Genomic DNA, 25,436 nt, shown 5'->3' with positions numbered 1-25,436 from the left:
GAATGCCCATGGGAGCACCGCCAGCCTGTTGGCGGTACTCCCGCGGTCGTTGGCCCTGGCGGTCCATGACCGCCAGGGTCAGAATGACCCCCTTTATGTCCATTCTTTCTCAAATGGTTCAGTAAGGCAATTGTGTCATACCTACAGTCATCTTTTGTTCTGGATACAATCAGCAAGTCATCAATGTACTGTACCAGAGTCGAACTGAAAGGCAGTTCCAATGACTCCAAGTCCTTCTTCAATATCTGGTTGAAGATGGACGGTGACTCAGAAAACCCTTGAGAAATTCTGCACCAGTTGTACACCTTGTCCAGGAATTTGAAACTGAATAAAAATTGGCTGTCCTCATGAAGAGGCACCGAAAAGAAGGCTTGTGACAAGTCTACAACGGTGAACCACTCTGCATCACACGGGACCTGGAACATAATCACTGTTGAATTTGGCACTATAGGACAGCACTTTACCACAATCTTGTTTATTTTCCTCAAGTCCTGTACAATTCGAACCTTCCCACAAGGCTTTTTCAGACCCATTATTGGTGAATTAGATGGGCTGCTCAATACTTCTTTCAAAACTCCTTGCTTTACAAAATCTGCAATTATTTGTGACACCTGGATAAGGACATCTTGTGCCATGTGGTACTGTGGCACCTGGGGAAACACTACATTTGGCTTCACTTGTACTTTGACTGGTTCCACTCCTTTTATCAGTCCCACTTCCTTTCCTGTCAAGTCCCACACCTTCTCTGTCACCGTTCCCTGTAACTCAGCTGGTAAGTCAGTCACTGTAAGCATCGGGAATAAGGTTATCAAAGGGTAATCCTCATTTGCGGTTTCTGTCTCTAACTCTGATAACTGACCATCATCCCCTTCATCATCACTGTTTGTCTGCACCTCAATTCCATTGTTGGAACAGGTAATCGAACATTTCGTCTTGCACAGTAAGGGCCTGATTACAACTTTGGAGGACGGTGTTAAACCGTCCCAAAAGTGGCGGATATACCACCTACCGTATTACGAGTCCATTATTTCCTATGGAACTCGTAATACGGTAGGTGGTATATCCGTCACTTTTGGGACGGTTTAACACCGTCCTCCAAAGTTGTAATCAGACCCTAAGTCTCTTCCCAATAGGGATACTGGACTAGAATCGTAGACTACAAACTTATGCAGTCCTTGAAAGTTGCCAATCTCAACCTGAACCGGATCAGTAATCGGATTTGTCAAATACTGGTTTGCTACCCCTACCACTCTTATGGTATGCCTTGAAAGTGACAATTTTGGATCTTCTGCACTTCTGACTGTGGAGCGTGTAGCTCCGGTGTCAACCAAGAATGAAACCTTGTGACCCATCACCTTTCCCTCTGCATAGGGTCCCCTCTGATCTACTTCTAGGGACGTGGCAAGCCTGCACTCTTCACTGTCTGAACTGTCATCCGACCATTCATCATTCATTCCATCTTCACCAATTGCTGTACTGTATTATTTTGACCCACTACTTGACCTGTGACCTGCTGAGGAAGCATTGCCTGTTGCTGTCCCATTGGAGCTAAGGGTAATTGCATTTGCTGTCTAGGTACCATGGGAACCTGCTGTTGTACCTCCTGCATTTGTGCTGGTTGAACACGCGGCATTTGCATTTGCTGCATGGGCTGTAGCCCCTGCATCTGAACCATGTTGTTCTGAAAGTTCTGATTTTGACCTCGCATTTTTGGACCTCTCACATTTTGAAATATACCGACATCAGTGCTTTGTTGAACAACGCCATCATGCACCACATTTGGACATTCCCGCTTCCAATGCCCCACACCCCACACGCGTGACATGGTGACATCTTTTTCATTCCTTGTACGTCATTTTGAACCACAACAGTATTCAAATCTGGACCGCGATTCACAAAACCTTGACCTCGGCCTCTCGGTTGCACCTGAAACACGCCATTCCCTTGCGGTTGTTGCTGTACCATCTGCTGGATTCCATTCCGTGGCATACCTGCCTGCGCTGCCCTTATCTGCATCACCGTTACTTTCTCCTTCAATTTTCTCTGCTTCAGCTCAATCTCGTCAATTCAGTATTTCGCATACTGCAACACCTTATCAATCGGCTTCGCTTGCCAACAGATCAAATGATTCTTAATCATCTGGCTAACCTCTGGTCTCAGTCCTTCAACGAATCTAAACACAAGATGGTTCATGTCTTTCGGCTCAATAGTCTCAGTACCACTGTAATGTTTGAACGCTTTCAATAACCTCTCATAGTAAGCATGGATTAACTCTAACCTCCTGTGAGGTCCGGTCGATTTTCTGCCAATCTGTTACTTTCGGCGAAACCTTTTGCTGCAAAAACTCAATCACTTTATGATAGTATTTCATCACCTCCTCAGATGGTGCTCCGGTCACCTTATCCCTTGCCGGCTCCCGTGTCGGCCAATCTACACCTCTCTTGCACTCAAGCCATAAGTCGGGCGGAACAATGATCTGAAACAGGGTATTCAAGTCCTCCCAGAGACACTTCGCAAGCTTCACAAACCTATCTGTCTGCTGATACCACTCTATCGGTTTCTCCCTCAATTTGGGGTAATCATTTGTAAATGACAAAATGTCTCCTCTAGTCCACGGTACATGAACTAGCACCCCTCCAGCTGTTTCTCTCATTGGTAGTATTTTCACTGTCCCAGTATCCGGTGAAGCTTTAGTCGGACTCGATCCCGGACTGTCACCTTTCTCCTTATCTCTTTTCTTTGCCCATCTACCTTCTCATTTATTTAAAGCTCCCCAGATTTGCGCACTTTGCAGTATTTCTCTAAGATGCGCTTTTATTCCGGCTGACCTCATGTGATCAAAATCTTTAGAGTCAAAGTCTAGTCTGTAACTTCTTTTCAAATGCTTAGTATTCTCAATGTCAATATTGTATTTGTCTGCCAGGATTGCCAACCTCTGATGCACCTTGCCCACTTCTTTAGTAATCTTAGGGCACAGATACCTAAACTCTGCTTCTGTATACGATTCTAATCTGTTTACCCCTATTGTCCCTTCCACTAGCTCAGCAGCTTCCACGCCCAGTCTCACAAAGTTCAAGTACTCATCTTTTTCTGACCTTTCTGACTTCTCTGCAGTTGTTGCGGTCTTTGGAGCGTAAGTCTTTTCTAACCACTCATTCAATTGTTGTACAGAGAAACCTTGCAACAAAATATTCCCTGCATGCATCATTGGCGACTGTGAAGCATTCGTACTTATTGTCTGTGGGGTTAGCACACCTAGCCCTGCCTGTCTCATTGCCTCCAATGGGGCTTCAACCGGACTAAGGTTTAACAAAGACCTTGGTCTTTCAACTGATTGCTCTCCCGGGGCCATTAACTGGGGAGTTCCTATGGACCCTCCTCTTATTGCATCTTGGGTCATTACTCCCTGATCACACATGCCAGGCTTACCATGCGCATACAATCGCACCAGTGGACTGACAGTAATTGGTAACGATATGGCAGCAGGGTTCTGGCCTGGTCCAAAACACTGTGGAGCAGCGACTCCCAGAGTTTGATTTTCTGAGGCTGGGACAGGTACTAATAGAGGTCCTGCTGCTGGATTATAACCTAGTATCAGCTGTTGTTGCGGCTGGGGCAGCAATTGTTGAAACGGCTCAATCTGCACTAACCTTGATTTTGTATATATCGGGTCAGGAGGCACTATCAGATTTGTAGTAGTCTCTAGTACTGGGACGTCTGGATAGATTCTCTGTATCTGCGGTGGAGGTTGCATCTGTATCTGCATGTCTGGCGCAGTGGGTACACTGACACCATTCTGTATCAAACCTGTATCACTAGTCTGTGCGGTATCAGTAACTCCCTTCTCCTGCGTCTGGTTCCCAGGACCAGCACTAGTGCTCGGGGCCTTGTCATCTACTGCATAAGGTGGCGGGCGATCATGCAATAACTGATTAAGAAACTCTTCATCATCTGAGTCATCTTCCTCTATTCAAGACCTCTTAGTCTCTTTAGACTTATTAGAGTCCTTGTCTGTCTTACAGGTGGCTTTCTTCCCCTGCGTCTCGTCTCCCTGTGCTATTGCTGGAAACAATTTTAGTCCATCAACTATTCCCCGTCTCCACATTTTGCTCTCATTGTCCCATCTAACCTCTGCTAAAGTCTTTTCTGCCCTTCTCATTCTCCTTTCGAATTTCTGCTGTCTTTGTTTAATAGCCATTAAATCCCAGACTGCTAATGCCTCGTACTGAGCTGGCCTCGGAGGTGGCTTTTGTACACTTAACATCCACCTCAAATTCTCTAAAATTCTTATATTGAAGGTTCTGTGCTCCGGAAACGCCAAACATCCCTCTTTTTCTGTCAGTTTGCGCCACTGTTTCATCCATAAGCAAGGCGCGACACCCTTTTCCTCCATGACTATATACGCTGGAGTACCCTCAGGCGGTGTAGGCTCCCCTTCACTCGCCATAATATATGTGTCTTCTTTTAGAGCGCTCCTAAAAGCCTTAATAAAGTTCATCTTTGCGTCTTTTCTTTTGTTTGTATTTAATTAGAAAGTGACTTTAATTCCAAGGACACTCTTCACCCACCTTTCTCAACCTATTGCCTCTCACGGACGGCAGCCAATCCATGAGCGACCCCTCTCGGCAACTGACCTATCTCAGCCCGGCACCACTGACGTCACACTCACACACTGCAGCTGACAAAGTCTTGCGGCTTGTCCGCCCCTCACTGGATTCACACCAAACTAATGCAAAATTACTGCAAGCACCTTTAACAACAACAACGACAACTCAAATTTGTCGGTTTACTACTGGAAGGGTACACAACCGTTTCAAAACTTTACAGAGATTTCACTTGAAGCCTCGGCCGCTGCTCTCTCCTTCTCAGTTCCCGCATACGCAAGCAGAATTCGACCCGCAAATACTACTCTCGACTTGTCAATGGTTTGTCCTGGTGCACTTTAGAACTTGCCAAATCTCCATCGAAGGTTTCACACATACAATTTGACTCAAACTTGGCTAGTCAACCACGCCCGATCGACCTAATAAACCGCATATATATCAACATAAACCCAAGTGTCTCCTACACTTTATCAAGATACTCCGGAGTCTTAGACCGCGACGGGTCCGTACATTAACAACCAACCACATGGATAATTTTTTCGAGCACAAAGCACCACACTCATATGAAGTACACCGACTTCCCTACTCTCATACTGTGGAGTATGCCCACTCAAACACACTAAAACAACATTAACTGGCCTAAACACACATATTCTTCACAAATCACCTGTGAAATGCATAAGCTGAGCAAGCGCAAATTCTACCCCATACATGCTAAAATGCCAAGAACATTCCCAACTCACTTAGGCAGGCTCCAAGATCCCAGGAAAGTCATGGTGAATTTAGAACCACATCATATCTCCAATTTGCATTATCTCAGAAAAACAATCTAAACAATAATTCTCAGTCCTAGGGCCCCAAAGGACCAAACCGTTGCTCTGCTACCAGAACTGATAACGCGTCCTTTTATGATAATTTATTACACATCAGGACTCGTTTTAGGCCAATGAATCTTTTGACCCAGTTGAGAGACACCTTAGGACGAGATAGCTAATCAATATGTCAATCAATATGTTAATAATGTCATCAATATTTATCACGACAATACATTTCACTTTAGTCAAAGTCATTAATCAATGTAAGACACTACCATGACCTTACAGTCATGAATAACCACACCAGTTTAGTAGAATTGTATGAGTTTTATTCCCTATTAGTTACAATTCTAAAAGCAGGTGTGTTAATCTCAAAACCAAGAAACATAATAGCATTGTCACGATATGGCAACTTTGATAAGATTTCATTAAGGCAAGAATCGCAAACATCAAAATATAACACGGCGTAAACATAGATCACTTTAGCAGAGTGTCAATAACGCATTGGTTCAACAAAGCATAGATTCATTATTTGTCTATTTGGGTCAGTTTAGTGAACTCCGGTCCTAACCACTAATTAGCATTAGCATGTTGGGCTTCATGCAAAACAATTTAGAACACAATTTGGAAAACATCTAGCTACGGTCTTCTGTCAAAAGTAAGCAGTTGGTACCTAGAAAGGAAAAGCAAACAGACAAATCACAATTGTATTGTCATAGTTACCCTCCAAGGTTTAGGTCAGCACTCAGGTTCAGTCTTCGTCTTCAGGACATCAGTCTGATCGCCATCAGTCAGAATTCAGCTCCAGAGTAAAAGGGGGGCACTTCCCTCATAAGGAGGTAAAGTGTAAAAAGGGCAATCTAAGGACGAGGATGGTTCTAAGCAAACCAATAAGTCACCAAACAGAGTAACAAAGTTTCTGGATAAAATCAATAGCATTCCCTACCTAATTCTAAATGGCTCCCCTTGTCATGGGTTTTTATCCCTTTTTCGTTGTACATTCCCCTAAAATTTAATTGGACATTGGTTATACCCCATTATCTTTTATCCAATTGGAAAATGTATTATGTCATTAATCTTTCACCCCATATTGTTTTACAAGCTTTTCATTGGTCCACATGCTTGGCGTCTTCTGAGGTAGCACGTCCAGTATGATTTCATCCTTCTGTAATTCTTTGCACATCTTTGGTCAGTAACTCCATTGTCTTCACCGGTTTGAATGACCTTGTACATTACATTAATCTACACTGTTTCATTTTGTCAAATTGTTTCTACAAGCAATGTGGATTTCATGGGAACGGATCTACTATGGTTACATTCAGCTTCTAGTTTGAAGAAAACAAGGGGTCATGTCCTTTGCGAGTCAGCACACTGCAAGATAGGAAAAAAAACATTTAATATGAGAGCCAAGCAGCTAAGCTTCGGCTCATGCTAACTTAAGGCCTACAAGGATTTCAGCACAAATTCAATAACGCAATCATTAATAATTAGTACAAAACCACACTTAAATATCATATTTTATCAATATTAGTCTTTTCTATTAGTTCCCGTATACATTGGCGGCCACTCCCCGTGGTCACGTTTTAGGTACACGTTTAAACAAAATACATCAATACAATTACTTAAGTAGCATTATCACACACTAGTTCATCAGCATTTCATGTTAATATAGATTATATAAGCTACGCTCTCTCACAGGCAAACTATGCATTACAAAAAATAAAGGAGGATGAAGGTGAGGAGAAACCCAGTGACCACTCAACAGATCAGGTGTCAGCTGGAAGATGTAAAAAACAGTTGCACTTCCACTCAGAGGGAGAGCTTATTTTGCAGGGACGGATGCTGTCAGGAAGGGCTGGTGGGCCAGCGTGTAGAGGAGGGTGGCAATACCAAAAATGTCACTTTCCTGCCCCCTTGCCTCTGACGGTCCTGCTGCTCCTGCCGCCTCAGTGCTTGCCTTGCTCCTCTCCCCACCAAATCCAGACGCTTGGCCTGAATGGGCTGAAATGCGGCTCAGGGAGGGAGTGGGAGCCTGCACTTATTCTCCACCCGGCTGTGAAATACAGTTCGGGTGGAGAGTTCTAAGTGCGCATGTCAGTTTAGATGGCCTCAGACGACCAGCCAAACTAACATGTGCACTTAGAGTGTACCACTATTCCTCCTCCCTGATGGCACGGAGGATGCTGGCCCCGCCCAGCCCTAGACCCAGTGGAAAAATAGAATGATAATAATTTATTATCATTTTATTTTTTGGTGCTTTTTAGCAGTGGGACAATGCTTCTCCACCCTTCCGGAGGGGCTGCCCCTTGAGTGGTCAGAGGACTGGCCAATGTTGTGATCTGAAAATGGTGCATAAAATCAGGCATGCCTTCCTGTCAGTTGCATTAGCATATCTGATGTACACTGCTGTGGCTGCATTTAAATGGTAATTACTATTTAGTGAATCAGCTGAACTTTGTGAACATGATCAGGAACTGTATAATAGAAAGGTGTTCAGTAACTGTATAGTAAAAAGGCATTTGTAGGCTAAACAGGTTAGTGTTTACTAAATTTTGGGCGAAATAGGAGAGCAGGGCATTACCCAGCAGTTCTATGGTGGATTATCTGTCAAGGCATAGGTTTCTGTCAGCAGAGCAATTTGAGTGTCTGCCATCGGAAATCTAATCCAATCTATTAGTTACTTCCCTTCTAAATAGATGAGGGTGATTGTTGCGAGAGGGCCCGTTGTGCAAAACTCTAAATGAGGCCCCAAGTGTTATGTGAGCATATGATTTAGGCCCATATTTATACTTTTTTCAATGCTAAAGCGGCGCAAACTTACAGAATACAATTGTATTTTGTAAGTTTCGCCGCTTTTGTGTCAAAAAATGACGCAAATGAGGCGCTAAAAAAGTATAAATATGGCCTTAGTATTTGAGCCACTGAATGACAGAATGGCCAAGTAATTGAGTGTCTCAATGAGTATATAAATAGGAAATTACATCACTCTTTGACTAAGTGGTAAAATGAATATTTAAACTATAGAAGTGATTTTACCATTAGATATCGAGGCGGTATAATATGCAAATTCCTTCATTGACTAATAATATCTACTCCAGCAAAAAGATGCGCTCACATAAAGGCTCATGATGCCACCATGCCTATATGGCAGTCTCTCCAGCAGCTCACACTGTCCTTTTTTGCTGTTCCTGGTAACAGATAACTACTTAGCTTTTGGCTCACCTCTTTTAATCTTCCCTCTATCTTTGTTGATGTATATCAGAACGTTATTTTCTTATTCAGCCTTACTTCTCAATTTGCTTTTACTGTTTAATCTTCTCCTCATTTGGGAGCCTTTCTTTTTTCCCCTTCCTTTGCATTTGATTTTTTGCTCTGGCAATATAGTTATGTCTCTGCTGTTCTTTGGCAAACAGCATCCTAAATTTCATCCTCTATGTTTTTAGGGTTTCTCCTCACAACTAACACCTAATGAGCCAAATATCGATATAAATATCTGGTTGGCATTTTATCTTCCCTTCTTCCGGGAAGCCCCTCGGACGCCGCTCCTTCAGGGTAGGGGCAAGTGCTCTCTTGGCCTCTGGGGCCTTCTCTGTTATGTCAAAGAACCCCCTGAGGCTTTCTGCGGTGCTGCAGCATCATCGCTTTCATGACGTATGGCAACCGTCATTTTGTTTGGCTTTCACTAGGCTATGCGCTGACTTCTCTTCAGTACAAAGAAGGTTATTTTTTCTCACTGACTACATCACGTCTCAGTACGTCCTCGGCGCTTCTTTTTCACATCCATACTTTGATCTCACCATAATACACTATTTCTATATCCAACTTACTGAACCACAAACGTGTAAGTGAAAGCACCTCCATAAAGTCTTTTGCGGGCCAAAAACGGGTAGGATTGTCCAGAGCACCTCTTTTCAAAAGACAAGTCGTCGGTTTGTGACTCGCTACCCAACGATGATATTATTTTTCATTCTGGTCCTTTAACCAATGGTACTCTAGAACTTCTGGTTCTTGCACCGAACCCCAGAGCCAATTTCTCCTCCCCCAGTCCTCTTCCGTTGATCTACTACGGGTGCTTCGGTTCAACCCCTCAGAAAAGAGCCATTTGCGGGATTGAACCCTTTCTTCCTCTGTCTTGGAGAAATCAACTCTTCATTCTGAATGCCTGAGCCCTTCCATCTCAGATACTGTACTCCAGATATTGATCCCCACCTTCTAATCGTTCTGCAATGTCAAGGATAAGGCCCTTGCCGAGGCTCCGAGCTGCCACTTAAACACTGCCAACACTGCATTCTGAATACAACGGGACCTCGTGTCTTTCCCCTGGAAGCCCTTGAGCAAGCCACTGCATTCTCTACAGATTTCGCCCTGGACGCCTTCCATGACTGGGCCAAGCATTCTTTGGTCTTTTTGAGAGACTTTCATGCAGTGCTTAATTTAAGCCGGTGGTTTTCGGTGCAGGGCACCAGCACTTATTTTTGGGGGCCGGCACTTATTTTTCTGCCTCAAGAATTTACTGCAAACAAAAGACACATATGGGAAAGATGGAGGAAGAGAAACATGAAAAAGTATCACAAAAGGGAAAAACAGAAAGCTGCAAGAGTGAGCTGAAGGGGCCCAAGATGGCTTCAGGATTACGCTGCCTCAGTATTCCATTCTCACACATTTAATTGCCACAGCCGCCTGTTGCAGAGGAGAGCTTTGGGCAGCAGCACGTTTTTATTTACAAATTAAGCACTGCTCTAACGCCTCCATCTCCTCCATGGATCCACATTGTACTTTCCTGCATTTAGATCCCAAAGGTGTTTGAACAAAATATTGAGTTAAAAATGTTGTGTTGACAAAATATTGTGTCAAGAATAACAGGGACAAAATTATTGTGCAGGTGAGTTTCTATCACTAAGCAGTTTACTATGCTTATATGTACTTTGACAACATATATATATATCTTCAAGGTACGTAGATGTAGAGTTAAGAATAGTAAATCTATTCTTACCTATTTGCACTTATCTTCTTTAGAATCCTCAATATTTTTGAGACAATGGGCCAGATGTAGCAAAGGTTTTTACCCATTCTGTGTCTATGGGAAAAACTGTTTGTACATATGGCCCAATATTCTGTGCACACAATATTTTTAGCCTTATATTCTATCAGACAACCTGTCCTAAACTAGGGAACTGTAGGTCAATCCTATTCTGAATTACACTGATGGCCTCCTCTTTGGAGACAAATTCACTTAGGGGGTCACTCCGACGCCGGCGGGGGTCGGAAGCCGCCCGCCTGGCGGGAACCGCCAAAAGACCGTACCGCGGTCAAATGATCACGGCGGTCATTCTGACTTTCCCGCTGGGCCGGCGGGCGACCGCCAGAAGGCCGCCCGCCCGCCGTCCCAGCGGGAAAGCCCCTTCAACAATGAAGCCGGCTCCGAATGGAGCCGGCGGAGTTGAAGGGGTGCGACAGGTGCAGTGGCACCCGTCGCGATTTTCAGTGTCTGCACAGCAGACACTGAAAATCTTTATGGGGCCCTGTTAGGGGGCCCCTGCACTGCCCATGCCAGTGGCATGGGCAGTGCAGGGGCCCCACGACACCCGTTCCCGCCATCCTGTTCCTGGTGGTATTTACCGCCAGGACCAGGATGGCGGGAAGGGGGTCGGAATCCCCATGGCGGTGCTGCAAGCAGCGCCGCCATGGTGGATTCCTTGGGCCAGGGGTAAACCGGCGGGAAACCGCCGGTTGCCCTTTTCTGACCGCGAGAATGGCCCTGGAAGCACCGCCAGCCTGTTGGCGGTGCTTCTGCGGTCCACGGCCCTGGCGGTCATGGACCGCCAGGGTCGGAATGACCCCCTAAGTCTTTTGCAAAATATGTGTCCTTCTGTTCCCTGAACAGGGTCCAAATCAATATGTGTAAATCTTTTCTTCCTTTCTTTCGTTGGCTAGCAATCTCCAGGGGAGTTTGTCAGGTCGACATAGAGGTCATTTCTGTCATCCCTTCTAAGAATGTCTGACCTGTCCTTTGCTTCCACTTGCCAAGCTTCTTTCCACAGGGAGCCGTCCTGCCAGAGGGCCAGAGCATTGATTTAAGTCGTCAAGACTTCCTCCTCCAGGCCACGGTAAGTGTAGTTTCTCCGTGATATTCTTCTTCATCTTCCCCCTCTCAGGGATTACATTGCCCTCTTATTGCTTCATAAATATAGGGTAGAGGTGCCTCTATCTTTATTAAAGAAGCTTATAAAGAGGGAATTATAGTATTTTGACCAATAGTTGAAGCAAAAAGTCAACTTCATGACAGAAGTGTTATACTATCACTAGTATGTTACACTTTAACGAGGCTTAGAGAGAATATTTTGATGATCTCAAAGAATGATACAATAGCTTAACAAGAGAGGGATGAAAGGCTATTTCATAAGAATGAACATTTCACTTCCGGGGTGGAAGACAAGATGGTGGCCACAATCTAGAGCTGCTCCGGCTGGCCACCCTTTATCCTTACAAAATCATGCATACCAGCTCCCATCCTAGGCACAGAGAACCCACTGCTGGTGGCCCACAATGTCCTCTAACTGTTGATGCCCCATGGGGATGGGGCCCCCCAACTTGAGGCAGCCAAAAAATACTTTTCTCTGTTCGGGCTGCACCAGGCCCAACATGCGAGCCTACAGATGGCCTGACTACATGGGGAGCTGTGCAACAATCCACATCTGGTTGGGGGCAAAGTGCTGTGCTCCCTGAGGAGAAGACACTGGAGGCCACATCTGTGCTCTGTTAGCGATCGGTTTTCTGCCACCACTCTGCTGGGCAAAGTACAAAGAAAACACCCTATGTTGATGGCTTGGCATGAGGCTTCCTTGTATTATCCCAACTGCTCCTGCCTTTCGGCAGAGTAGTGGGGCCCTCCAGGGCCGGGGGTTGGTAAGGGCCTGTCATACTCACAGGAAGAGTTGATCAGAGGCCATGTTAGGCATACAAGTGGTAGGCCCCTGGTTGTCATGATCGACTGGGGTGATTATTCTCCCCCTCTCCCAACCTGATTGGCAATCACGTCCACAGAGACCCACACATAATTGTTTGCAGATGTGGGAGATAACACTCTGCACTGTATTGTCAGGCTGTGGAGAGGTGGGCTGCAAGCATATTAGCATAAAATACCCCAACTGAGCAAGTGAACCTCATTTGCTCCTGTGTCTCTGATTCACAGCTGCTCACTCAGGGGAGTCAAAGGTTTGGGTCGCACATACTACCAGGTGGCAGAGAAACGAGATGGATGGGATCAGACACACTTGCATCGGTTCCCCCCCCCCCTCCTCCTTCTGCTGTAGTTTGCTTGCAGGGCTAATCCTGTCCCCTTTATGGGGCATTGTCTGCTGACCCAGGCAAACTGACTTAAGAGGTGGTATTGAAAAGACCTTCCTTCCCTTCAAGTGGGTGGAACGACAGTCCCAACTGTCTGGCAACATGGTGAAGGTTAAGGCAACAGCGCTGGGCCAACAGATTAAAATAAAAAAGTTTACGAGGCCCTCCAGCACAGTGGGCCTTGGCCAGGTCCTTGAGGCTCGGCTTCCTCAATCGGAGCTGGTCTCTCCTGAAATGATTAGCACTGGAGAACAGGATGCAGTGTGGTGATTCAGGTGTCTCTGCTGTGCCAAGATCTGTTCAACCTGCCAGATCATATCAAGGAGGCTTAAGAGCGCAGTTCATTGATCGAGGGCCAAATTTGTGTTCTCACAGCAGACTTTCTCAAACCCAAACAAATCAATATGCAGTTGGATGCTGAGGTTTGGTCTCTGAATAATCTCAGCTTGGTAGTAATGCCCGAGGGACAGGAGGGCATCCACCCAATAGCATTCCTGTCAGCAAAGGCATCATCCTGCAGGTCCTTCTAGCGCAATGATTGTGAGAGTACTGAACTATGAAGACTGACACACATTACTACAATACTATGGGAGGCACAGGAGCATAGAAAAGTACTTTGTAATTCCTCTAAGATTTTAATTTTCCCTGACTATACCACTAAGGTGCAGCAGAATTCAGGTCCTTTCGGGAGGGAAGCAAATGTTAAGAGCCATAGAGCTCCAGTATATGTTACTCTACTCTGCAAAGCAAAATGTGATCCACCAAGGGAAAGTCCACCTCTTTGAATTCCTGGGTAGTGCGTGGGACTGTGTGGATAAGCGGGTCAATATCCCAGGACTCATGCAAAAAAGCAGAACTAGATACAAGCACACTGAACAGACAGTGAAGGAGGTGCCACCAAGGCATCTTCAACCCCAAGACCATTGTCAGAGATGGCTGGCATCAAGATCAAGATGGCAGAAGAGAGTTGGAGCCACAAAGCCTGTCTCCACAGACTCCAGCACAGATGCGGGGCCCAGGGATGGGGGATAGTGCAGGACTGGAAGACAGAGGGGGCACTGAGGGAAGGGACCTCTTCCCTACTGTGAATGTGTAGTCAACAGAGGTCCGTGGTACACAACTGTTTTGTTGCTGGTAACCCTTGGTTAATAGCATTATGGGTGGGTAGCAGCTAGCTAAGTTATTTGCTTGGACCGGAAGTCACTCAGTTAAAGAATCGGGGTGATGGATGCTTCATGTTAGGAAGTATGTAGTGAAGGGTTGTTGGTGGGATTTCATTTTTGATCCAGTTAGTTAGTAGACTGCACCTGTCTAGTTACTCCAGTGCAACACATTTATTTCTACAGCGAAATGTTCAACACATCATATATGACATTGGCTGTGTTTAAAATCATTTCTTGGAATGTACACTTTACATAAAGTGACAAGAGGGGCAACACTACAATACCTTCAGATGTATGCCCCCGGCTCATCCTCCTGTTGGAAACCCACCTGTTGGGTACCAGATGTGGGTTTCTGGGTAGGTATCAATATTCTAGGGTGTATCATGCTAGATTTATTTCAAGGTCTAGGTGAGTGTCTATCTTAATTTATTGCACCTTTCCCAATACCATCACCGGAGTAGGCACAAAACTGTTGAGCCGGTACATGGGAGTAATCAGTCTGTTGGAGGATGCTTCTTGGTCCTTTGTGATCACCCATGTGCTACCAGCATTGCTCAAAGATACATTGAGATCCCTCTACAAACTGATCCTAGCAATGTGTGTGGGCAAACTGATTATTGGCAGATACTTTAATAACATAATAGATCTTGACCTGGATGTTTGAACCCTGGGCAACAGAGGCTGCTAGAGCCCCTCACAAGTTGAACCTCTGCCCTGGGGTTGGCTGATGTATAGAGACTGGTCCACCCACACACTAAGAATTATACATGGTAATCTGGCACTCATGAGTCACATTCCAGGTTCTGTAGTGGATCCTATTCAGTTTTAATTAGAATCAGGAGTTTAGCTTAGCCTTCTGGCTTGCAGGCCTATGCCCCTGTCATCTATTGACTTTTAACCTACTTAACTTGCTCTATTTTAGCACATTTATTTAATTATTTCTTCCAATATGGTTGCTATGTTTATAGTTAGGAAGATGTTATAGTTTCACGTTATCAGTGCCACTCTGTAAAGGTGTCACTATCAGCGTCAAAGATAAATGAGATACATAGGTATTTACATCATGTACTTTCCCACTTTCGTGTGACAGTAACATAGTGTACCTTTTCAGGGAATTATTTATATAATTGCCGCCCCAAGCATGCCTTCTTATCTATTGTTTGGGAACATACCTGCGTCAGGGGTCCTACAAGATCTGCATAAATGCATCTCACAGAGACAAGATAATCGGAGGGATTCCTTCCAGATGCCATCAACGCGATCTATGCTACACGTCGCCTTGATGCTAACCCAGTCTTTGTGTCACCATGGAGTCCGATCTAGAGAATTCATTCCTAGGTAACAAGGGTTGGGGGGGCTCTTCTCATCGACATGGTACTGGCAGCCTAGGTTTAACACACCTAGCTCTTTTTATGTTAGAGATTAGGTTCATCATGCAGGGTAGTAGGGCATATTTCACATCTATTTCATATTACATGTTATTGCAAGATGGTGGGGGTCTTTGTATTCATGACTCTCATTTAACTATTCTGTTTCCTGCATTTTTATTTATCCTAATCATTGCAGCCCATTCATTTTACAGTAGTTTGCAGCCTTGTTAATAAAACCTATTGAAAACTTCACTGCATCTCTTCCATTGCCTGTGTGTGAACGAGACATGTTGCTCATGTGAGAAAAGGGTAATCTCCGTTTAACCAGGACCTCCCTGAGATGTTGCATTCTTGAGTCTATGCAAAAAGGCTGCCACAAATCACCTTTTATTGTTTGGGTTTTTGGTGAGGTACTGCTTGTGACCCCAGAGGTTTGGTCGACAGTTGCGACTTGTTGGATTGGCCTAGTCACCTACAAACAAAAGCACTGTCATCCCTAAACCAGCAGTCTTGCCTAGAGCAAAAGTCAAACTACGACAGTTCGATTACTTCTTTATACCGGCAACTGACCTGCTGGGTTTGTTAAAATCCAATATTCTTCCCAGGTACCCTTCGGACTAATCCTCAGTGGAGAAGATAGTCAATGGGCTCCCCTAGAAGGGTGTGGGACAATGGCATCTGAACTCCTTTAGAGTGTTGGATGGCCATTTTTCTGATTTTGTCCACCAAGGAAATTTAGCTTTCAATGATGATCCACCCCTTCAGCCATTACTCTATGGAAGGCTCTAAAGGCAGCCATTTGGGGGGACACTGGGCCAGATTTATACTTTTTGTAGAAAACCTGCGTTAGCGCAGGTATGCGGCAAAAAGTATAGGCTGGCTAGCGCCATTCCTAGATGCCGACCGGGCACCCTATTTAAGGAATGGTGCCAGCCGGTGCTAAAGCCCTGTTAGCGTCCTTTGAAAGGACGCAAACAGGGCCTAGGAGGCGTATCGGGAAACGGGCCTTGTGCGCCAAATTATGGCACTACACAGTTTAGAGGCAAAAAAAAATGCCTCTAAGCAATTTAGTGCCATTTTCTGGCGCACAAGCCCCATGGACATGGCTCCTGTCTTCGTAAAAACAGGAGCCATGCCCACCACCCCAATGGCCAATCCCAGGGGACAAATGTCCCCTGGGTATGGCCATTGGGGCCAGAGCTGTTCAGGGGCCCCAAGTCAGGGCCCCCAAGCGGCATTGGACCACAAAAAAAAATACTCACCTGGACTTACCTGCAGATGGGTCCCCCATCTGTGGGTGACCTCCTGGTGTGGGTAGGGGTGGGTGGGGGGTGTCCCTGGGGACAGGGAAGGGCACCTGTGGGCAATTTCCATGGCCTCCGACCATGTAAATCTGCCTACAGGTCCCCTTACGCCTGCCTACACCCAGGCATTAAATAATGGCGCTAAGCAGGTTTAGTGTCATTATTTAATGCCCTCCTCCTCCTGTGCGTGGTTTTTGCACGGGAGGATAAATAAGGCTTCAGGGTCTTAGAAGCAGCGCCTTATAAGCATTTTTTGCCTGGGAATGCCTACCTTGCATCTCATTGACGCAAGGTAGGTTCCTGCGGGCAAAAAAAATCGCTAACTCCAATATTTTGGTGCTAGGCATGTCTAGCACCAAAATATAAATATGCAGTTAAGTTTGCACCGGATTTGCATAAAAAAATGACACCAATCTGGTGAAAACAGAATATAAATATGGGCCTCTATCTTCCACACCACTGGCCACCACAGAGGCGAGGATAGTGACACAACTGGCCTAGGCATGATTCTCTCAGAAATAAAACTGATGTATCGGCCAGATGGTGGGACCATGCCCTTAGACAGCTGGAAGCAATTGGGTTGTTCTTAAGAGAAATGTAACTAGGGAAAGCCTCCCAGCACCATCTATTTGGCATTAAAGATAAGACTGGCAAACTCACTTAATGGCTAGCTAACCAGGAATCTGCAATTCTTTGGATACTTTGTTCACCACATCCGCTACAATTGTGAAAGTATTCACAGAATATGAAAGTTGAATTTATAGTGATTGTCCCGTTCTTATTGCTGAAAACTCAACCCTATTATGCATGACCTTCCGGTGCCCTCCCTACTAAATGAATGCAGCGAATCACTGGATCTACCTCTAACGACAGAAGAAATAAGCACAATCCAAACCCTCGGGAAACACTCTCAGCCCCAAAGGTTTCATGCCAAGTTCTAAAAGAAATGTACTAGTCTCTTGAAGAACCCATTGGAGGCCATTCACAGAGAGGCCCTCTGCAACCACCTTTGGCCGTGAAACCTGAGGCGGAGAGTGATAGCAGTTATTGATTGATTGATTGATTGCATAGTTTGTAAAACGCATAGCCACCAACAAGGTTTTTAATGCTAACCAGAATTACAGATAGAAGTATACCAAACATCTACAAGAACAAGGATTATAAACCTGAGCGATGGAACAGCCAAGTTTTCAGCAATTTCCAGAATGCTGAGAGAGAATTACATTTTTTCATGGTTCCCGGAAGATCATTCTAAAGTTCAGGTGACTTGACCTGAGAGAACGCCTCAGCGAATAATTAACAACTAAAGCTCTCAAATAAGACAGTGCAGAGTTGTAAAGACATTTGTGCATATAGCAAAGAGACTTAAATGCATCTGACATTCAATGGGCAGCCAATTGGGAGGTTTTAACTTTCTGGCTGAACTAGTGAACTGCTGGGGATGAAGCAATAGGTCTGCAGCAGCATCTTGCACAATTTGAAGGCGATTGAGTAAAGCTTTAGTCACCCTAAATATGAAACATTCCAGTAGTCTAGCTTTGACGTAACTAAGACTTGCGCTACAGTGCGCTGAACAGTGAACGGAATACAACAGAGGATTTTCTTAAACCATTTCAGTATGCCAAAACAAGTGGCTGCCACCTTTGTGAGCTGTTGGTTAATGGTCACATCCTGATCTAACAAGACTCCCAACTTTTTTTTACAAAGGGAAAGGATTGGGGGGAGTACCCATTGAATCAGTCCATAAATGTATAGAAGAGTTTCCCACCAGTAGAACCTCCGTATTATCTCCATTTAACTTCAAGGAGTTAACACTCATCTAGTCTGACACATGCAGGAGACAGGCGGGTGAGGTGGCAGCAGTCTGGTTGTCCTTAGATGACAGTGATACAACAATTTGTGTATCATCTGCATATAAGAGAGTAAAGCCATAGCTCTCAACAATGTCATCCAGGGGTCTCATGTTAAGACTGAAAAGTAAAGGGCTCAAAATAGACCCCTGAGATACAGCAGTCATTAGAGAGTGTAGCTTTGACCTACATTGATTAGTATATACATGGAAAGAGTGGTTGGCAAGGAAAGAGTTGATCCAAGCTAACGTCTTGCCCTTTATTCCCATTTCCTCAAGTCTTCAGTTGAGCGTATTATGGTTAATGATATCAAATGTTGCACTCAGATATGATAAAAGAAGTGCAGCCCCCCAACTTTGTCCAGTTTGTATCTCAGGTATTCTGTAAACCCCAGGAGCGCTGATTCAGTACTGTGACTGGCACGGAATCCTGACTGAGAAGGATGGAGCATTTAGTTCTTTTCAGTATACCTTGTTATTTGCAGTTCACTTGTTCTTCTAAGAATTTCGAAAAGGTGGGCAAGAGAGATATTGGTCTATAATTAGACCATATGAGAGGGTTTGCATTAGACTTTTTCAGTGGAGGGGTAACTAACCCTGTTTTTCAGCTATTAGGAACTACCCCGTTTAACAGTGTCTGATTTAATAATTGGACAATCTGCTCTAAATTTTGTTGGGTAAGCCTTCCCAAAATATCTGGGGGACAGAGATCCAGCAGGGAGCCCAATTTCAAGGCTGAAAGAAAGAGCCTCAAAAGTAAACAAACACAAACGATGGACGAAATGCGAAACCAATCAAACATTCACTGCCTGTCACAGATCTGGGTTTAATCCATCAATTCTTTTGCTAACCGTGCCACCCCAGATTGGACCCAACCATATGCAAATCAGTCTTGACCCTGTTCCCCATGGGAACAGTCCAGCCAGAACTGCCAGGCCAGGTCCTCCCTGGACCGTAAACAAGGATCCTTGGACCAGTTTCAGGGTATCACTCTTCATCAGATAGGTTAGCTTGAATCCAGTGGCATAGTGAGCCTGGGACCCATGTCTGGGCATACCCAGCGCACTTAGGGTGACAAAAATAAGCAAACACAAATGATGAACGGAATGCAGAACCAATCCAACATTCATCCCCAGTCACAGATCTGGGTTTAATCCATCAATTATTTTGCTCACCGTGCCACCCCACTTTGGATCCAGCCATATGCAAATCAGTCTTGACCCTGTTTCCTATTGGAAGAATCCAGTCTGAACTACCAGGCTGGGTAATCCCTGGACCGGAAACAAGCGTCCTGGGACCGGTTTCAGGGCATCACCCCTTTCCTATCCTGCTGATCTAAATGCTAAATGCAACAACCGGTCAGTAAAGCTTCTACCATATCCGGGGTTATTCTAAAACCCAGGAGAGAGCCTATGGAGTGTACTTTGTATCAGCTCATCTCCCTCATTAACACTGAAGCAAAAATGATGGCAATGGTTCTGGCCATTAAATTGACCGAGGTGACTTGAACGTTGATTCACCCAGATCAAAATGATTTTATGCCTCTGGGGGGGGAGCCAGGCATTGCATTAGGTGTTTCCATATAGCACTTGTTTATATTTGCTGGTCCCCCTACAAGCAGCTCTGCTCCCCTTTGACTTTGAAAAGATGCTTGATTTTCTAACATAGGGGGTCATTACAACATTGGCAGTAAAAGGCGCTTACCGCCGTGCAGAAGACCGTCAACACACTGCCGCGGCCGCGGGAGGCCGCCACAGCTATTATGACACACATCACGGAATCCACTGAAATTCAGACACCCACACAACACCGCCACACCAAAGGTCAGCGATAAACATGCGGAAACAAATCCTCCACCTCCACGCCAACAGAAACACGCCCATGCCATTACGACCCACGAATCCACGTGGCGGTCTTTCAACTGCGGTATTCCATTGGCGGTACACACCGCAGCGCTCAAAATACACACACAGCTCCAAAACACCGCCACATTGGACAATTCAAAATACACACACCTGATACACATACAAACAACACTCCCACACATCCAACACAATATAAAACACACACCCACATCACCCACAAACCCCAACGACCCAAAATTAGAGAGAACGCCATAGAGAGACAGCACAGAATAGAGAACCCCATCACACAGAGGCACACTACACCATCACCCACACAACATCCACGCACAAAACACCACATACCACTACACTCACCACACTCATCAACACATACACCACCCCACACCTCACCCACACCACCCCATGTCACGCCAAAGACACCCCCGCTTCTCTGAGGAGGAGCTCAGGGTCATGGTGGAGGAAATCCTACGGGTAGAGCCACAGCTATTTGGCTCACAGGTACAGCACACATCCATAGACAGGAAGATGGAGCTATGGCAAAGAATAGTGGAGAGGGTCAACGCAGTGGGACAGCACCCAAGAAATCGGGAGGACATCAGGAAGAGGTGGAACGACCTACGGGGGAAGGTGCATTCCACGGTATCCAGGCACCACATCGCGGTACAGCGGACTGGCGGCGGACCCCCACCTCCTCCCCCACAACTAACAACATGGGAGGAGCAAGTCTTGACCATCTTGCATCCTGAGGGCCTTGCAGGAGTCATTGGAGGAACGGACACTGGTAAGTCAAATCTTAACTTTCATATCCCCCACCTTACCTGCATGCAATCACACACCCCCACCCTCACACCCTCCCCTATCAACCTAACTCCTCACTAATGTACCCATAACACCAACCACCCATCCCAACCCCAAGACCTGCATGACACAACTAAGCATGGATACCCATCACTAAAGCATGCCCACTGTACATACCCAGAACACCCCCCAACCATCAGCACACAAGCCCCCACACAGGAATGCCTGCACTGGGGTACACGCACACCCAACCATTACACACCATGAAACACACACATGCAATAATCATGTACTTATACCCCCGCAGGAACCCGAAGGAACGTCACCACACCAGAGGGTCCAGACAACACCACTCCACCCCCAGAAGAGGCCCACAGTGACGACAGCAGCTCTGCCCTACTGGAGCTTGATGACCAGACCGGACCATCGTGGGCCTCAGGACAGTCGGTTCCCCTTGCCCAGCCACAGCCCAACACCGAACTACCACCCTCTAGTAACACCAGCAGAGCACCCACCCAGCAGGCCCATACCTCCCTACCCAGGACAGGTCAATCAGCGGTGTGTCCACCACTACAGGGCACCCAGGCTAACCCACCACCCCAACAACAACAGGGACCTGGGGGCAGTGGTAGTGGCCACATGGTCCAGGGGACGGAGGCACTGGAACACAGGGGAACTGGGAGGGCTGCTGTGTGACAGAGGGAGGAAAGGCCAAGAGAACCTACTCTCAACGAGGCCCTCTCCTCCATCATGGGAGCATACCACCACTCCCAGGAGACGATGGCAATGGTCCTGGACAAGTTGCAGGAGACCCTGCTTCTGCAGGAGGAGCAGTATTTGGGGTTCAGGGAGGAGCTCAGGACCATCGCCTCCGCCCTGGGCACCATTGTAGGGCTGCTGACGGACATTCAAAAGACGTTGAAGGACACCGTGGCACTCCAAGGGGCCCCTGACACTAGCCACGACAATGAAATGCCCACCACCACCTCCGGCGCTAGTGGACAGGACGCCCAGCCACTGGACCACCACACCAGCACCCCAACCCCTGCAGACGGACAACCACCACGAAAGCGGTCCCTGAGATCCAGGAACAGGACAGACCAAGATGGCAAGACCCCCGCCAGGAAATAAGACTACCCTGATTGTCCCCCCACTGTCCCACTTTGTCATCCTGTCCAGATTGGAACTGCCCCAGCTCCACTTCCAATGGCCAGATGGGCAATGTACCTGTGAGTCTAATAGACTGGACTCTGCCATGGAAATTCTTCCACCATAACCCATTCCGATTTCACAACCTCCCTTCATTTTTCTGCACTTAAATAAACACCCTTGAAACACTAATAAAACTGGAGTCAGTCTATGATTTTGAACTTTGTATTGTCAATTACAGTGTCAAAAAGGGTTACCCATTGGAAGGCCAACATACCAATGTCACACATCACAAGCCTTTCAAGGGTGCAAGCTGTTGACACGTAGGTTACCACATTTGTGAAACTGAAATGGAAGGGGACAACTCAATTAACAAATAGTGAGTGAAATGTAGGTACAGGATAGAGGTAGACGTGTGAAAGTTAATGTAATGTTAAACCTGAAAATGTACTCACCTGTGTCTCACTGGAAATATTGCTGTATGACTGACTCCCTGTTGTCGTTTTCGTCTTCCTCAGCTTCATCCTCATCACTGTCCACAGGCTCCACAGCTACTACAACACCGTCATCTGGATCCTCCTCCTGCAGAAAAGGCACCTGGCGTCGCAATGTCAAATTATGGAGCTGGCGATGATGATGTCACACACCTTCTTCGGTGAGTAGAATAGGGACCCACCTGTCATATGGAGGCACCTGAACCTGGCCTTCAGGAGGCCGAAGGTGCCTTTCGATCACCCTCCTAGTCTGCCCATGGGCCACATTGTACCGTTCCTCTGCCCTGGTCCTGGGATTCCTCACTGGGGTCAATAGCCAGGAAAGGTTGGGGTAACCAGAGTCCCCCAATAGCCATACACTGTGCCTCTGGAGTTCACCCATCATATCAGGGATGCTGCTATTCCGCAGGATGTAGGCGTCATGCACAGAGCCAGGGAACATAGCATTTACCTGCGAGATGTACTGGTCTGCCAAACAGACCATCTGGACATTCATCGAATGATAACTCTTCCTGTTCCTGTACACCTGTTCACTCCTCTGGGGGGGGACCAGAGCTACATGGGTCCCATCAATAGCACCTATGACGTTGGGGATATGTCCAAGGGCATAGAAGTCACCTTTAACTGTAGGCAAATCCTCCACCTCAGGGAAAAGGATGTATCTCCTTACGTGTTTCAGCAGGGCAGACAACACTCTGGACAAAACGTTGGAAAACATAGGCTGGGACATCCCTGATGCCATGGCCACAGTAGTCTGAAATGACCCACTTGCAAGGAAATGGAGCACTGACAGCACCTGCACGTCAGGGGGGATTCCACTCGGATGGCGGATTGGTGACATCAGGTCTGGCTCCAACTGGGTACATAGGCTCATATTTATACTTTTTGACGCAAAACTGCGCTAACGCAGTTTTGCGTTAAAAAAATTAGCGCCGGCTAACGCCATTCTGAAGCGCCATGCGGGCGCCGTATTTATTGAATGACGTTAGCCGGCGTTAGCCGCCGGCGCCGTCTGGTGTGCTTTAAAAAAAAAGACGTACACCAGGCAGCGCCGGCGTAGGGGGATATGGGGCTTGGGCGTCAAGAAATGGGGCAAGTCAGGTTGAGGCAATTTTTTCACCTCAACCCGATTTGCGCCATTTTTTTTCACTCCCAACCCCCATAGAAATGACTCCTGTCTTAGCAAAGACAGGAGTCATGCCCCCTTGCCCAATGGCCATGCCCAGGGGACTTCTGTCCCCTGGGCATGGTCATTGGGCATAGTGGCATGTAGGGGGGCACAAGTCAGGCCCTCCTATGCCACAATTTTTTTTTTTTTTTAAACTTACCTGAACTTACCTTAATGTCCCTGGGATGGGTCCCTCCAGCCTTGGGTGTCCTCCTGGGGTGGGCAAGGGTGACAGGGGGTGTCCCTGGGGGCATGGGAGGACACCTCTGGGCTCCTTCAGACCCCACAGGTCCCTTAACGCCTGCCTTTTGCAGGCGCTAAAAAACGGCGCAAAATCGGCCGTACGGCATTTTTTTTGACCCGCCCACTCCCGGGCGTGAATTTTGCCCGGGAGTATAAATCCGACGCACATGCCTCGGAGTCGATTTTTTAGACGGGAATGCCTGCCTTGCATATAATTAACGCAAAGTAGGTGTCCACGCTAAAAAATGACGCTAACTCCATGGACTTTGGCGCTAGACGCGTCTAACGCCAAAGTATAAATATGGAGTTAGTTTTGCGTCGAAATTGCGTTAAAAAAAATGACGCAATTCCGGCGCAAACGGAGTATAAATATGCCCCATAGTTCCTGGATTGTGGCACAGTCAAACCGGTAGGTCACGATCAAATGTCGTTCTTCCATTGTCAACAGGTCCACCAGCGGTCTTTACACCGGAGGATTCCGCCATCTTCTCATATGTCCCAGCTGACGGTGCCTAACAAGGACAACAGCGAAGAACCAGTCACTATTCCTCCAGGTATGTACCCACAGTTACACACAAGACTACACTACTCACAAAACCCCTTCCTGTATGTGTGTTGATTATAGGCCTAGCAATGTGTGACGCAGTCGTAAATGAAGCCATGTGGGCCCCTGAAATGGCGGCTGCCTGACCTCTCAAATGGGACAATGGAATTGTGGGGTAACTGCCCTGGCGTTGGACACCGTCACGGTAGGCGGTCGTAGAGCGCGGCGTAATGCTGCATTTGGTTAACAGTGGACCCTATGGGTCCCAGGAGCCAATGAACAGGTGCGCCGGCGGGGATGATGCGCCCCGCCGCGGACGTCACCGCCGCGGACGTCACCGCCATTTTCTATCTGTTCTCTCACTAGATACCTAACCTTCGACAGGAGAGGACCTACACTGCTAGTGCTGCTGTGACCTCGGTCTGGAAGCGACGATGGCTGCTGCGTCTGGGGAAAGGGCCCCTGCCTTCACTGCACAGGAGTTGGAGAAACTTGTGGATGGGGTCCTCCCCCAGTACATGCTACTCTACGGTCCTCCAGACCAACAGGTCACTACACAGGGAGCACCTTGGATGGGCTATGCCTGGGTGGAGAGGGCTGGTTGGAAGAGAGAAGGGTGCAGAGTTCATAGAACATAAGTGCATGGGAATGAATGGGCCACATGGCCAGAGTAGGGAGGGGCCACTCACATTGATGGTGCAGTAGGTAATGACTGTTCCTCTT

The sequence above is a fragment of the Pleurodeles waltl genome, chromosome 3_1 (genome assembly GCF_031143425.1).
Source record: "Pleurodeles waltl isolate 20211129_DDA chromosome 3_1, aPleWal1.hap1.20221129, whole genome shotgun sequence".
NCBI classification, from domain to species: Eukaryota; Metazoa; Chordata; class Amphibia; order Caudata; family Salamandridae; genus Pleurodeles; species Pleurodeles waltl.
This window is presented reverse-complemented; position numbering follows the sequence as displayed.